General features: G+C 47.0%; 1 protein-coding gene across 2 annotated transcripts in view; it reads left to right on the top strand.

Annotated features, from left to right (window-relative positions):
• The first annotated feature begins 2,511 nt into the window (after positions 1 to 2,511).
• Positions 2,512 to 6,309, top strand: part of N4BP3 (NEDD4 binding protein 3) — an 83,605-nt gene continuing 79,807 nt past the window's right edge. Inside the window, exon 1 of one of the 2 annotated variants that reach the window (XM_085013776.1) lies at positions 2,512 to 2,871. The gene's annotated coding sequence lies outside the window, so the exon portion shown is untranslated. The remainder of the gene's footprint in view (positions 2,872 to 6,309) is intronic. The other variant, XM_085013777.1, reaches the window with a different exon arrangement.

The raw sequence follows: 6,309 nt of genomic DNA, 5'->3' as shown, positions 1-6,309 counted from the left end.
ACAGCCACAGCAATGCAGGATCTGAGTGGAGTCTGTGACCTACACCACAGCTCACAGCAATGCCGGACCCCTAACACACTGAGCGAGGCCAGTGATCAAACTCTCATCCTCACAGATACTAGTCAGATTCGTTTCCACTGTGCCATGATGGGAACTCCTGGCCCTTTCTTGATATTCAGATTTCCGTTCAATATGTCACTTCCTCAAACACCCTTCTCTAAGTATCCTGTGGAAAGAATTGCCCCCATTCCAGCTACTGTCATGTTTTATTCTCTTCATAGCACCCACAGCTCTCTGAATATGTCTCATAGTCTAGGCTCTGTGAGAACAGGACTTCCCTGCTTCCCTTCCTTTTTCTCACAGGGGCAAAGTGCATTCAAGTGAAGATATAATTAAGGTAGCCCAGTGCACCCTCTCTCCACTGGGCATGTTCACTCATTGTTCTTGGTCTTGTGAACTGGAGATTAAGACTTGCCATCTGCCTCTACAAAGATTAAATCATGAGCCGCTGCAGCTGCTGACCCTCAATAACCCCCTGAAAGAGCTCAGGGTGGAGATCAGGAGTGAGGCACTGTGTGCTCTGGGAAAACTGGCAGGACAGGTCTTTAGTTAGCTGGATATTTTCAGGAGAAGATTTGATGAGCCCAATTCTTGCATCTCCTTGTGCTCCTCCTCCTAGTGCTCCTCTAGAAAAGCACTAAAATCCTGCATTTTCTGCCCCTCGTGACTAGCAGTAGCCTTCATGAGACTAGCAGCCAACTTCTGCAACATGTATGCTTGATTGCACGTACCTCTCCCTTCACCAAAATCACATCTATACTGACATTCCCCCCTACCTCTTTGGAGTGATTTTTCAGAGCTATCTGAAATGCGGCCTCCCAAGCTATAGTCCTTATTTGCCCTCAAATAAAACTTAACTCACAACTCTCATGTGTTGTTGTTGTTTTTTAAGCTGAGAGTTTCATCCTGGAAAAGCTTCAAGGGAGTATGGATTTGCCCCCAGGAACTGGCGAGAGTGATGATTGATAGTGAAGATGAGTGCAGACTCTAAAGCAGCTTCGGGAGGCACCCTCCCTCCACTCAGAGCTGAGATCAGGATGCACCAAAGAGCCCAGAAACTGCTGCTTCTAGAGCCCAGTGACCACGTAGAGCTTGCTGAACCCTGAACTTTCTTTGGCAGCAGAGACCGAGTGTGGAGAACAGATGACTGCACGTGGGCTGGACACCATTACTTCTCAGCAGTAGTCAGGCTGAAGAAAAGAACAAGCAAGGCACTCATGCTTAGGTTAGGCTCTGAGTCACTGAGCTATAGTGAAGAAGGATGAGGAACCCTCAAACACAAGAGGGTGGACTGGTCAGACTTCCTGGACCAAAGTAAGTATAACTGAACAGGACCCTCTGGGGTCTTCCTGGGACAGACACCTCTCCCTTATCCTCTGCTTTAGCTCCTCTCTGAATTATCTAGATAAGAGTATCTGATGCACATTTCCCGAGTTGTTTACAGATGCTAAACCCCCCACCAAATGGAAGAAATTAGCTTGATGACATGAGCATTAGCCTCCAGACATACTGGTGCCTAAAAACCGATAATGTTAACCCATGACACTGCCCTGTTACCTCACCATCGACCAATCAGAGAATTGTGCACAAGCTGATCACACACCCAGCAACCTCTCCTCCCTCACCTTGCCTTTAAAGATGCTTTGCTGGACTTAATCTTGTGGTGTAGCAAGTTAGGGATCTGGTACTGCCACTGCAGTGGCTTGGTTTAATCCCTGGCCCTTGGGATTAAACCCTTTAATCTCCGCATGCCTTGAGAGCAGCCAAAAAAAAAAAAAAGAAAAAAAAAGAAAAAAGATGCTTTGAAACCTTTTGGGGTTTTGGGAAGTTTGGAGGTTTTGACCATTAGCCGCTGTGAACTCTTTGCTTGGTACTCTGTACCAATGCTACGCTTTCCTTCACCACAACCTTGTGTCAGTAGATTGGCTTTACTAAGTGCCCAGGCCAGGTGACTCAAGTTTAGCTCTTAAGTATCAGAAGCTGGACATGGCATGGCAGGGAGGGAGCTCCCTTGCAGGGCTGAGAAAGGTGGGCTCATTTGGGTGGTCCTCAGTTTTGGTGACCTTCTGAGGGGCTGGGCGGAGTTTGCTGGCCTGGTTGGCACAGCAGAGTTGACTACTTCCTGGGAAGGAGGGACTGGCTATTAAAGAGGGGCCAACTACCTATGGACGGGTGGGAGGGGACCCTCAGAGCTCAGTGGATTGAGAGAGAAGTAGGATCAGTTGTGGTGGGATAAGGGTAGGGAGAGTCCCAGGAAAGGGAGGAGAACCACCGAGGGAGGCAGCCCTAGAGGTGGATAAACCGTACTCCACACTAATCCTGCACCCCGTCTCTCAGGACTCAACTCCGGCTCAGCGCCTTCGGATTAGCAGAAAGTGGAGCTCCTCTGTGGCCCCACCCCCTTCCCCTGAGGCCCCGCCCCTCCCTTATAACAGGCGTCTTCTCTCCCAGGATGGGACCACGCCGCCGGCACACGGAGAGGCTTTCCCGCCCTTCGCCGGCTGCTAGTGCTGCAGCTCTTGTGACCCTTAAAACTGAAGGCCCTTTAATTGTCCTGTCTCCGCCTTGGGTAGAGTGCAGCTTGGGCTCTGTTTGCCTTGGTTGAGTGCTCATGGCGCTGAAGGCTGAGGGCTAGGCGGCTCCTTGGAGAGCACCCCTCAGGCGAGGCCTGGCTTGGCGGCGCGCGGGCCTCAGGGAAGCTGTTCAGACCCCCACCTCAACCGCAGGCGCGAACTGCAAGAAGTTCTCTGAGACAGTGGGAGAATTAAGGACCATCTGCTTCTGGATAAAGAAGAGCTCCTCAGAGTCGTTGTGTATGTACTGGAGTGTCACGCTGTGACACTTCTTTTCCACCGAACACTAGACCATCAGGTAACCTCCGGGAGAGGTTTCTTTTTTCTTTTTCTTTTGGTCTTGTGTGTTTTTAGGGCCGCGCCCGCGGCCATATGGAGGTTCCCAGGCTAGGGGTCGAATTGGAGCTGTAGCAGTCAGCCTACACCACAGTCACAGCAGCGGGGGATCCGAGCGGAGTCTGCGACCTACACCACAGCTCAGGGCTACACTGGATCCTGGACCCACTGAGCGAGGTCAGGGATCGAACCCACATCCTCATGGATACTAGTCGGATTTGTTTCCACTGTGCCACAACTGAAACTCCCAAAGAAACCTTAAGTTTTTCTTTTCTTTTTTTAATATATAATGCTTTTTTTTCCCCCCAAGAAACTGTAAGTTTTGGAGTTCCCGTGGTGGCTCAGTGATTAACGAATCCCACTAGGAACCATGAGGTTGCGGATTGGGTCCCTGGCCTTGCTCAGTGGGTTAAAGATCCGGCTTGCCATGAGCTGTGGTGTAGGTTGCAGACGTGGCTCTGATCCCGCATTGCTGTGGCTCTGGTGTAGGCCAGCGGCTACATCTCCGACTAGACCCCTAGCCTGGGAACCTCCATGTGCCTTGGGAGCGGCCTAGAAAAGGAAAAAAGACACACAAAAAAAAGACCAAAAAAAAAAAAAAAAAGAAACTATAAGTTTTTCAGTCTTTGAGTCAGTTTTGTTCTGCAAGTAACTTCAATTATATCCTTTTATTTAGATTCTGCATGTGAATGATAGCATATTGGTTTCTCACTGTCTAACTTCACTTAGCATGCTAATTTCTTGGTCCATCCATGTTGCTGCAAATGCCATTATTTCATTCCTTTTTTATGGCTGAGTAATGTTCCATTGTGTAAATGTAGCACATCTTTATCCACTCCACTGTCAATGGACATTTAGGTTGCTTCCATGTCTTGGCTATTGTAAATAGTGCTTCAGTAAACATTAGGGTATAGCTATCTTTTTGAATTATGGTTGTCTCTGGTTTTCCTGTATGCCCCAGGAGTGGGATCACAATGTTTTTCATAGTGGTTGCGCCAATTTACATTCTCACCAACAGCCTAAGAGGGTTCCCTTTCTCCACACCCTGTCCAGCATTTATTGTTTGTAGACTTTTTTGGCTATGGCCATTCTGGCTGGTGTAAGGTGGTACTGATAGGGATAGAGTAGGCACAGGTGGTTGTGGAAGTCTCAGTAGAGGATTATAGATAAAGAGGGAAACCTGGGGGATGTTGGGAGGCCGACGTAAGTTCAAGAAAACCATCAGAACAAGGCAGGCTTGCTTAACTAGTGGAGGTGTGAGAATTGCCTCAGATCTTTGGTAGGAGATGGAATGAGGTTTTGCATTCAGATTCAGACCAAGGGTAAGAGTTCGAAGACCTTCCTTCAGCTGATTTGAATCCAGCCGTTACCTGATACTAAGGAGGAGCTACTACTCCCTGAAAGGAAGAGGAGGGCCTTTCCAACCCCCCACGCCCCTTGGATGATAAAACCGTGGCCCATCAGATCCTGGGGCAGAGCTTTCTTGCCTGCCCACTTGCATCTCTTACAAGCATCCTATGGTAGTAAATCTGTTTCTTGCCTCTCACCTTGTCTCTTGCTGAATTCCTTCTGTGCAGAGGCATAAAAAACCTGAACCTTAGTGAGTCCAGACACAGGGTGAGTAACTCAAATTTAAAACCGTGGGCTTAAGTCTCAGTCTGGCTTTAGGTTGGGTTCGAGTCTCAATCTGGGTTTTGGCTGGTTTCAGGCCATTAGTGTTGTCAGTTTCAGTACCTCATAGTAGTTTTGATTTGTGTTTCTCTAGTAATCAGTGATGTTGAACATCTTTTCATGTGTTTTTTGGCCATCTGAATGTCTTTGGAGAATTGTCTGTTTAGATCTTCTGCCCATTTTTTGATGTTTTTTAAAATATATTTTTGAGATTAATCCCTTGATTAATCCCTTGTCAGGCAGTTCATATGCAAATATTTTCTCCTGTGGGTTGTCTTTGTTTAGGGTTTCCTTTGCTGCGCAAAAACCTTTTAAGTTTTTTTTTTTAGTCTTGCTTCCATATAATTTTTTTTTATTTTTATTTTTTTCCCACTGTACAGCAAGGGGGTCAGGTTATCCTTAGATGTATACATTGCAGTTAGTTTTTTCCCCCACCCTTTCTTCTGTTGCGACATGAGTATCTAGACATAGTTCTCAATGCTATTCAGCAGGATCTCCTTGTAAATCTATTCTAGGTTGTTAAGTTTGATTAGGTCTCATTTTTGTTTTTATTGTCATTATTCTAGGAGGTGGATCTGAGAAAATATTGCTGTAGTTTATGTCAGAGAGTGTTTGACCTACTATTTATAATTTCCAAAAACAGGCCTCCTGGGAATTGTCTTGTGGTGCAGCAGGTCAAGGATCCGGCCTTGTTACTGCAGTGGCTCATGTTGCTGCTGTGGAATGGGTTTGAGAACCTGGCCTGGGAACTTTCACATGCCTTGGGCCTGGCCAAAAAAAAAGACATAACTTCAGATGCCACCGCTTCTTTTTTTTTTTTTTTTTTTTTTTTAAATTTTATGGCCACACCTGCAGCATATGGAAGTTTATGGGCCAGGAATTGAATCCAAGCCACAGCTGCAACCTGTGCCGCAGCTGCAGAAACACTGGATCCTTTTACCCACTGCACCAGGCCGGGGATTGGACTTTGGCCTCTGCAGCAACCCAAGCTGCTGCAGTCAGATTCTTTTTTTTTTTTTTTTTTTTTGGTCTTTCTGCCATTTCTTGGGCCTCTGCCACAGCATATGGAGGTTTCCAGGCTAGGGGTCGAATCAGAGCTGTAGCCACCGGCCTACACCACAGCTCACGGCAACGCCGGATCCTTAACCCACTGAGCAATGCCAGGGATCGAATCCACAACCTCATGGTTCCTAGTCGGATTTGTTAACCACTGAGCCACGACGGGAACTCCTGCAGTCAGATTCTTAACCCACTGCACCTCGGTGGGAACTCCCACGTGTCACCTCCTCTTGAAGCATTCCCAGATTCTCCCCTACCCACCATTTGAGGCTGGTTATATGCTCTCATTACACCTTATGCTTCTGGTATCCTGGTGTTTTCCATAGTTCTTTGTAATTGTCTATTTAGATGTCTGTTTGGCTTTTACAGCAGTTGTCCCTCAAGAGCAAGGTGTCGTATAATTATATGTAATTCAGAGTTACATGTAAATAGTCCTAGGCTTTCCAGAGTTTAGGAATCACTTTTTTTCTTTAAACCTCAATAGTTACAGTCTGGTCCAGACCCCATGAATTCACAAGTCCTCACCTACTCCCTGTGGATCACATTGCCACTGTCACTTTTCTCCCCATCCCGCTTTGCTTGAGTATGGACATGAGACCCTCCTCTGATT

The sequence above is a fragment of the Sus scrofa genome, chromosome 2 (genome assembly GCF_054392235.1).
Source record: "Sus scrofa isolate SSC_HxYL_T2T_F1_AM1 chromosome 2, Sscrofa_HxYL_maternal_Yorkshire_Landrace_v2.0, whole genome shotgun sequence".
Taxonomy (NCBI): Eukaryota; Metazoa; Chordata; class Mammalia; order Artiodactyla; family Suidae; genus Sus; species Sus scrofa.
The sequence above is the reverse complement of the archived record's forward strand: the minus strand, read 5'-3'. Positions and strand labels throughout refer to the sequence as shown.